General features: G+C 35.9%; 1 long non-coding RNA gene across 2 annotated transcripts in view; it reads right to left on the reverse strand.

Annotated features, from left to right (window-relative positions):
• Positions 1-1,021: 1,021 nt before the first annotated feature.
• Positions 1,022-10,183, reverse strand: part of LOC135113444 (uncharacterized) — a 15,325-nt gene continuing 6,163 nt past the window's right edge. The window contains exons 3-4 of one of the 2 annotated variants that reach the window (XR_010274839.1): positions 5,908-6,004; positions 1,022-2,819 (exon numbers count right to left, since the gene is read on the reverse strand). This is a non-coding gene — a long non-coding RNA (uncharacterized LOC135113444). The remainder of the gene's footprint in view (positions 2,820-5,907; positions 6,005-10,183) is intronic. The other variant, XR_010274840.1, reaches the window with a different exon arrangement.

Genomic DNA, 10,183 nt, shown 5'->3' on the forward strand with positions numbered 1-10,183 from the left:
ATGTTTGTAGAAAATTAAGCTGTTCTATAAACCATTTTATCGGAAATTGTTTTGTTTGTAAAGGTGCATTTCTTTTTCATCCTATGAGTTGTGCATGCATAGCAAACTTTAATTTTTCATGTTCTCTTATGTAAAGATTTTTTTGGGGCAGTGCAAATCCAGTTTCGTCGCGAGCGAAATAATTCTGCAAATACTGGTTTGTGGAAAGCGTAATGTTAGGTCGGACATATCAAATGCAAAATCCTCTCACCTCAACATAACTTCGCTTTGCTCGTAATAATAATAATAATAATAATAATAATAATAATAATAATAATAATAATAATAATAATAATAATATGATAATGATAGTAGTAGTAGTAGTAATAGTAGTAGTAGTAATAATAATAATAATAACAATAATAATAATAATAATAATAATAATAATAATAATAATAATTATAATAATAATAACAATAATAATAATAATAATAATAATAATAATAATAATAATAATAATAATTACAGTCGTTATCTGACGGTAACCCCCCTCACTATAAAGTACATAAATACACAGAACTGCGAAGCCAAAGTCTCTCTCTCTCTCTCTCTCTCTCTCTCTCTCTCTCTCTCTCTCTCTCTCTCTCTCTCTCTCTCTCTCTCTCTCTCTCTCTCTCTCTTTCTCACCTGTACCATGTGAGTTGCCTTCCGCACCAGTAACACGATGACTGGCGAAATGGACAGCACAAGGACCAGGATGGCAATGCTTACCGCCTCCTCTCTATCGGCCACCGTCAATTGTTCTTGGATGGTCGTCCTGTGTGACACAAAACAAGGTTAATATACGTACGTATCAATTTAGTTGTGAGAGGATTTAGGAAGAATGTCAAATAATTACGTGTGCAAGTAATTAATCCTATATTGCATACATATTCATTTTTCAATAAAAAAGAAATAAAATAAAGGTAACTAATATTGTTTTTAGGATGTAAATAACCTTCATATACCGTGATATCATTTTTTTTTATTTGTCTTCATAAAGTTACAGGTATGTTATTCCAGGGCTACATTATACTTCACAGCTACATTATACTCTACATGTAAAAATAACACATTTTATTGCTATGAAAATACCTCTTTCTTACAAAGTAATAATGTTTTGTTTGAAAATAACTGACTGGCAATTCTTTGGTACAAAGTTTCTTCAGTCAGTAAGGAAAACTTTCATCCTAAACACAACAGACAGGCACTTCTTTTATCACTGAATATTTCCATCATAACTATGTATAAAAAAAAAAAAAAAAAAAAAACATTCTTTCTGGCAATGGACGCACCTTTATCAAACAATGTTTAGTTTCCTCAGTAAGCCAGCAAAAGAAAAAAAAAACCTACAGTAGCAGTTCTTTGGCACTGATTATTACAATACTCCATTCATAATTCAAAATTGTATTTCATTTGAGACCATACATAAAAATTGTTGGCACATAGGTAACTACTTAAAATTATATTAATTCTAAAAGTTAATGAGAATCTCTTGCACCAATGGGGGGTGGTGCATTGTAGTAACCAATGGCAAAGAACTGCTACTGTAGGTTTTTTTTTTTTTTTTTATCACATATCGAAATTACTTTACCTATAGGTGAAACTTCATGAAACAGTTAGATGTGGGTGTGACACATGTTCACTTTGCATTTGCAACAGAACACATTGCAGATTCCAGAAAATTTTAGATTCTTGCACCGTCCCTTTTTTTTTCTCCATATTCTGGAAAGTGGCCAAACATACAAGTCCTTACTTGTTTGGCTGGTATTTTTAGTGTTGGACCCTCTTTGAATAGCTCATCAACATCCACTGAATTAAAAAGCCTTCCTCTTTTTGTTCGATATGTTTTATCTTTTAGGAGTAAGCAGTCTGCTACTTCTAGTTTGAACTTTAGAAGAGGATTTTTCTTTTTTTTCCTGGGGCACTGCTCAGCTCATAATCTCTGCTGTACAATTGCCATGCTTGGATGAACATCATGTCAAAGTGCCAAAGCAGTTTGTGGTACCACTTTTTGCACCTTAGGCAAATTTTGTACAGGGCTGAGAGGGAATCAAGCAGGTCGACCCCAACCATGACCTTGTTATAGAGCATGACAATTGAGGGATATGATATATCTTTGTATTGCTTTGCCTTTGAGTATTACCTTTTAACTGTACTTTGTGGCTCTAGGGCAGCAAAATTACTAATAATTTTTACCCCTCTTTTATCATGCCTTTACTACCCTTAGTTCTACATCATCCTTTTCTGTCACTTTAATGACACTTGTACCACGCCCAGACTTTATCTGTAAAATCAGAAGGCATGGTGCAACCAGAAACACGATTCAGTTTAACTGCCCCAAGTGAACCAAAACAATGTTTACGTAAGTGTTATTTGCAGAAGGGGGATGTTGAACCAGTTCTCAAAGTATACTTTATAACATATCCCTTTTGGTATTGGCTGGAGGAGATCAAGGGCAATGTTACCAGAAACTTTCATATTTGGTTGACCTGGAACAGGAATTTTAGAGTTGTATACTAAACCATCAATCCCTGAGAAAAAGATTTTATAACTCCACTTGAATTTCTTTGGTTCCTTACTCCTCCATATAGTTCTTCTGTTTACTTTCTTTCTTCCAGCAGAGGTGCTTTGGACCTCCTCATTCTCACTTCCTTCATCATCTGTATCATCCTCGTAATGGAGCCCTTCCAAATCCTTCTCACCATCATATTCTTCATCTTCACACTCCATATTTTCATCCTCAGATTCCTCTGGCACACGTATTTCGTAGGTTTTGCCGCAGAATGATGGTCTCGTGGCTGAAAAAAAGTATACAAGTAAACACATACATCATGCCTAAAAAGATGTATCTGAAAGGGAATATGCTACTCCAAAGACACAAGTATGTACCACATCAAGTACATATTTTTATTTTATTTTATTTATTTTTTTATGTAGGAGGGCCACTGACCAAGGGCAACAAAAAAAAAAAAAAATGCCCACTGAAATGCCAATCCCATAAAAGGGGTCCAAAGCGGTAGTAAAAAATTTAAGGATAAGTGTCTTGAAACCTCCCTCTTGAAGGAATTCAAGTCATAGGAAGGTGGAAAAACGGAAACAGGCAGGGAGTTCCAGAGTTTACCAAAGAAAGGGACGGATGACTGAGAATACTGGTTAACTCTTGCGTTAGAGAGGTGGACAGAATAGGGGTGAAAGAAGAAAGTCTTGTGCAAGGTTGGACGTCTATGAAAAGACGTGGAAAAGTGCAGAGTGGTATCATCAGCTTAGGAGTGGATAGGACAAGAAGTTTGGTTTAGAAGATAATTAATGAATAATAAGAAGAGAGTAGGTGACAGGACAGAACCCTGAGGAACACCACTGTTAATAAATTTAGGAGAACAGTGACCGTCCACCACAGCAACAACAGAACGGTCAGAAAGGAAACTTGAGATGAAGTTACAGAGAGAAGGATGGAAGCCGTAGGAGGGTAGTTTGGAAATCAAAGCTTTGTGCCAGACTCTATCAAAAGCTTTTGATATGTCCAAGGCAACAGCAAAAGTTTCACCAAAATCTCTAAAAGAGGATGACCAAGACTCAGTAAGGAAAGCCAGAAGATCACCAGTAGAGCGGCCTTGACGGAACCCATACTGGCGATCAGATAAAAGGTTGTGAAGTGATAGATGTTTAAGAATCTTCCTGTTGAGGATAGATTAAAAAACTTTAGATAGGCAGGAAATTTAAGCAATACGACGGTAGTATGAGGGATTAGAACGGTCACCCTTTTTAGGAACAGGCTGAATGAAGGCAAACTTCCAGTAAAAAGGAAAGGTAGATGTTGACAGACAGGGCTGAAAGAGTTTGACTAAGCAAGGTGCAAGCACAAAGGCACAGTTTCGGAGAACAATAGGAGGGACCCCATCAGGTCCATAAGCCTTCCGATGGTTTAGGCCAGCAAGGGCATGGAAAACATCATTGCGAAAAATTTTAATAGGTAGCACGAAGTAGTCAGAGAGTGGAGGAATGGGAGGAACAAGCCCAGAATTGTCCAAAGTAGAGTTTTTAGCAGAGGTTTGAGCGAAGAGTTCAGCTTTAGAAATAGATGTGATAGCAGTGGTGCCATCTGGTTGAAATAAAGGAGGGAAAGAAGAAGCAAAGTTATTGGATATATTTTTGGCTAGATGCCAGAAGTCACGAGGGGAGTTAGATCTTGAAAGGTTTTGACACTTTCTGTTAATGAAGGAGTTTTTAGCTAGTTGGAGCATGGTTCTGGGCAGAAATATAAAGTGCATGAGATTCTGGTGATGGAAGGCTTAAGTACCTTTTGTGGGCCACCTCTCTATCATGTATAGCACGAGAACAAGCTGTGTTAAACCAAAGTTTGGAAGGTTTAGGTCGAGAAAAAGAGTGAGAAATGTACGCCTCCATGCCAGATATTATCACCTCTGTTATGTGCTCAGCACACAAAGACGGCTCTCTGACACGGAAGCAGTAGTCATTCCAAGGAAAATCAGCAAAATACCTCCTCAGGTTCCCCCAACTGCAAATCCCTTCTCTTAGGGGGATCCTGAGGAGGGATTGGAGCGATAGGACAAGACAGAGAGATGAGATTGTGACCGGAGGAGCCCAACGGAGAAGAAAGGGTGACAGCATAAGCAGAAGGATTAGAGGTCAGGAAAAGGTCAAGAATGTTGGGCGTATCTCCAAGACGGTCAGGAGTACGAGTAAGGTGTTGCACCAATTGCTCTAGGTCGTGGAGGATAGCAAAGTTAAAGGCTAGTTCACCAGGATGGTCAGTGAAAGGAGAGGAAAGCCAAAGCTGGTGGTGAACATTGAAGTCTCCAAGAATGGAGATCTCTGCAAAAGGGAAGAGAGTCAGAATGTGCTCCACTTTGGAAGTTAAGTAGTCAAAGAATTTCTTATAGTCAGAGGAGTTAGGTGAGAGGTATACAGCACAGATAAATTTAGTTTGAGAGTGACTCTATAGTCGTAGCCAGATGATGGAAAACTCGGAAGATTCAAGAGCGTGGGCACGAGAGCAGGTTAAGTCATTGCGCACATAAACGCAACATCCAGCTTTGGATCGAAAATGAGGATAGAGACAGTAGGAGGGAACAGAAAAGGGGCTACTGTCAGTTGTTTCAGACACCTGAGTTTCAGTGAGGAAAAGATGAGATTTAGAAGAGGAGAGGTGGTGTTCTACAGATTGAAAATTAGATCTTAGACCACGAATGTTGCAGAAGTTAATGAAGAAAAAGTTGAGGGGGATGTCAAGACACTTAGGGTCGTCGACAGAAAGGCAGTCCGACCTGAGGACATTTATGGTCCCTTTATGGTCCCCTCCCCGGATGGGGACTCGGAGGCTGGTGTAGGATTCGCCATAATAATTTTGAAATTTTTGAGTGAAGGGTGTGTGTGTTATTAGGTGTTTGTAGTTTTGTGTGGAGGAAGAGACTTGTCTTTAGAGGGCAGGCTGTGAGTACCCCCTTGTGTTGTGAGACACAAAGGGGAACGTTTAGCGAGGTCACAGGTGGGTTAGTGATAAGTTCACAGCATCCCCTGAACAGTGCTTTAGACCTCACTGGGAGTAATTATCGTTTCGGCAGGTGTGTACTGCCTTCAAAGACACAATCAAACAACACCTTGTCTATAGTAGTCGAGGTGTAAAATGTTGCCTCAAAGACACACATCACCTAAAGTGCATAATGCTGCTTCAAGGACACCAGCCACCTTGAAACTAGCGAAAAACAAAAATAGAAGAAATTTTCTATACACAATGCATAATGTTGCTTCAAAGACGCAAACATTCTTAAACCAAAAGAGGGCCACTTAAATTTCATACTTCGCAAACGACTATCACAATTTAATTACACATGATTACTTTACACACTGATTTTTGGGAGAACGTACCTGCATATGTATTAGAGCGATGGGCCTGCAAGTTCCTGCCAGAACACGTGAGGATTCAGGAGCTCACGGGGCAAACATTCTCCACCTTCCCCGAATACTGCTGGTGTGATGTGGGTAGGTACCAAATGAAAACAAACCTCCAGGGATGGGAAACAACAAATTTCAAACCGTTAACCTCAGGCAACTCTATGCCATTAACTAATTTTAGGTTCGTTATCCTCAAGCAGCATTTTGCAATTTAGGGTTAATTTAATGTGCTTATGCTGGGAGCAGTAACATGAAGGGTAAAAATGACACTAGAAATTCATGGTAAAGAGGAACGCTATTGCCCATTAGGGTACAAGACGAAGAATAGGTAAATAATAGGTCCATTAAAGGAAGCTGATGGGTAACTGGTTAGTTCTGGAGAAGATATTAATAAAATTTTGAACGAGTATTTTTCAACAGTCTTCACCTAGGAAAACGTTCAAGAAATGCCGGATACTAAGGAAACTTTTAGAGCAGAAGAGAATGTGAACCTATAGATATTTTCATAACTAAGGAGAAAGTGGAAAAAAAAAGTTACCAGTACCAGGAGAAATCTATCTCAGAGTACTCAAAGAATAGAAAAGGTTATAGTGAACCGGTACTTTCCGTCTTTAGAAAATTACCAGACTCAGAAGAGGTGCCGTTGATGTGGAGGCAGGCGAATCTAGTAGCCATCTTTAATTACGAAAGGAAATAAAACTTTAACGATCTGTCATCCTTCAATTGTCAGTAAAATAATGAATGCAGTAATAACGAGGAACATTATGGAACACTCAGACAAACATAACTTGATAAATTAGAAACAACATGCCTTCACGAAGAGGAAGTCCTGCATTACGAAATTGTTGATTTTTTACACTAATAAATGGAGATAGTTATGACATTCGGTATCTGGACTTCAGTAAAGCGTCTGATAAAGTATCCCATCAGACTCCTAAAAGAAAAAAAAAAAAAAAAAAAAGGTTAGGGCGCACGGGATTGATGGTAAGGTGTTAGGCTTGACAAGATCGTGACTAGGCGACAGACAGTAAAGAGTTGTAATAAGCATCTATAAATCCGAGTTGGATCAAGTGGGGTGCCACAGGGATCAGTTTTAAGACCACTTGTCTTATATATATATATATATATATATATATATATATATATATATATATATATATATATATATATATATATATATATATATATATATATATATATATATATATATATATATATATATATTAATTGCTTTAATAATGAAGATTAGTAGTGATGTTAGAAAATTTGTGGATGACACGAAGATTACAGGCAGAATTACAGAAGATTACAGGCAGAAGATTACAGACGTTACAGGCAGAATTGGATAGGATGAACGGATGGAGAGACAGATGGCAAAATGTAGTTTAATACTAATAAATGCGAAGTACTTAGCGAGGGTAGAGGAAACCTACCAAGTAGGTAAACAATAAACAACGAAGCTCTGGTAGGTTTAGGGAACAAAAAAAATATTTAGGAGTTATAGTTGGCTCTGATTTCCGTCTAAGAAAACAATGCATAGATGCCAGAAATATGGCAAATAGTGTATTCAGATTAATTTTTAGGAATGTTAAATGTAGAAATTCCGACGTAATATTAAAGTCACATTTCACGCTGGTCAGCCTCATCTAGACTATGCTGTGGATAGTCTAGATGAGGTCTGACCTGTGCAGGAAGTATATAGGTTTATTAGAATCAATGCAAAGGAGAATGACTAGAAGAATACAGAAGATGAGGGGTATTCCTTACGTAACGAAATTGAAGCTGTTAAATTTACATTCTTTAGAGAAACGTAGGTTAAGAAGGGACCTGATAGAAGTCTTAAGCGGTAGAAGAGTTATAACAAAGGGAAAGTAAACAAAATTATTTGGTTAGAACAAGAAATAACAGGTTCAAGCTTGAAAAAAAAAAATGTTTAAGAGAGAGATAGGAAGAGTGGTAGGTGAATGGAGCGGATTCGGTAATTAAGGTGTTGATACTGTCATAAAGAGTTTTAAGAAATTATTAAAAAGATTTATGGATGGTGATGGTAAGTGGAAATTGATAGGTATGTTTCATGCAGGATTGCCACGTGTAGATTTGATGGCTTCTTGCAGCTTCCCTTATTTTCTTATGTTCTTATGTGCATAGTTGCTTGGTGGGTAGAGAGTAAAAGCTTGGGCATGTATCGCCATGCACCACAAATAGTTCAGGTTATATTTTTATCTGATATTCGGATATTCTGAAAATTTTTGAACCCATCACTGTTTTTGTGACAGAGTAATTTCATCAATATTGAGTGATAACACAATACTCCCGGGAACTTTCTCCGAATAGTTTTGTATCACTAAATATATAGTAAATATATAGTGATATGAGAAACATCAGGACCCTGACCCTTGCAACCACTGTTGCCAGTGTGGCCGCACTGATATTTAAATGATTAATTTATTATTATTTATTATTATTATTTTATTTTATTTATTTATTTATTCTTTTATTTCTTTATTTCTTTCTTTCTTTCTTTATTTTTTTTTTTTTGACAGTAGCCATCTGGTTCTGTGGTTCATGCGGCTGGTGAGAGTTGCTTCACACCAGATGTCTCTTCTCCCATACGGTTTAGAAAGGTGCAATTCACTGCCTCAAAAACTCAATTTCCTTCCCTTATCCACTTTACAGTCTTTCAGATAAAAATCTACCTCCTTTTCAATAACAGTCAAGTCCTCTACGGTGAACACACTTCAACTCATTCATTTGAAATTTCAACTGGAAATGCTGCTTGAAGTTAGGTGCTGTGTGTCGCTTCCTTCAATATTTTTTTTCTCCTAGTTGTACTCTTTATAAGGGTCTCGTCCATCTTCGTATAAAAAAAACAAAATAAATAAATAAACAAGAACATAACTAAATAAATAAGTAAATGAATAAAAGAAAAGAAAAGATGCAAGAAGCCGTCACGCCAAACCTTGAGTCCCTGTATACAATCTGATTACTTATTTCTGCCTATCATACACATCTATAAATGTTTTTTTTTTCTTTCTTTTTAGAGCTTCCTAACAGCTCAGCACCGACAACCTGATTACGAAGTCTATTTCATTCAATCATTACTCTATTTGGGAACCAGTTTCTTCTTATTTGTCTTAAACTTTTATTTGTTTATTTATTAATTCTTTCATTTATTTTTTGTCCTATTGCGATAAGTAACCCTGAAAATTTTCCTTACGTCACCTTTCTCGTAGTATTACTTATACCATTTAAACCCATTAGATCTTCTCTTAACCTAAGGCTCTTTCTAAGGAATGTAAATTGAAAAGCTTCAACCTCTTTCCATCCGCTTTCCATTACTCTTATATTTTAAGTAATTCTCCTTTGTAATTTAGTAGGCCCTTTATCCGTCCTGTAATATAAGAAGCAGAGCTTGTCTAGTCTGACTACCGTCAAATATAGCTTAAAATTACTTTGGTACTTCTACATTTAACATTCCTAAAATTAATCGTACTACACGATTTACTTTATTTCTGTTTTCTATGGATTATTTTCTCTAGCAATGTTTTTTTTTTTCTTTGAACTCTCCAGAGCCTCATTTTATTAATATATATATATATATATATATATATATATATATATATATATATATATATATATATATATATATATATATATATATATATATATATATATATATATATATATATATATATATAATTTATTTATTTTTTTGGTACCTACACTGAATACTTTGCATGATTTAATGTTAAAATACATTTGCCATCAATCAGTCTACTCATTCATATGAGTATATTGTGTTGCTAAGATGAATTTTAGCCTGTTGCAATATTGGCCGACACACACACACACACACACACACACACACACACACACACACACACACACACACACACACACACACACACACACTTGAAGTACAACAGAAAGTATCTTTTAACTGTTTAGTACAACATTATATGACAAAATTCTGAGTTAATCACCCAAAGAAGGTGTAATTCTCCTATAGTATGTTGTAGGTACACAATGTTGTGTGAAGGCACGCGTGATAGTTTGAGTAAAAAAAAATTTATTTAGGAACCTGCCTTTCCATATATATATATATATATATATATATATATATATATATATATATATATATATATATATATATATATATATATATATATATATATATATATATATATATATATATATATATATATATATATTTTTTTTTTTTTTTTTTTTTTCCCTCTCTCCTAAACTG

This window comes from Scylla paramamosain, chromosome 25 (genome assembly GCF_035594125.1).
Source record: "Scylla paramamosain isolate STU-SP2022 chromosome 25, ASM3559412v1, whole genome shotgun sequence".
In the NCBI taxonomy this organism is placed as follows: Eukaryota; Metazoa; Arthropoda; class Malacostraca; order Decapoda; family Portunidae; genus Scylla; species Scylla paramamosain.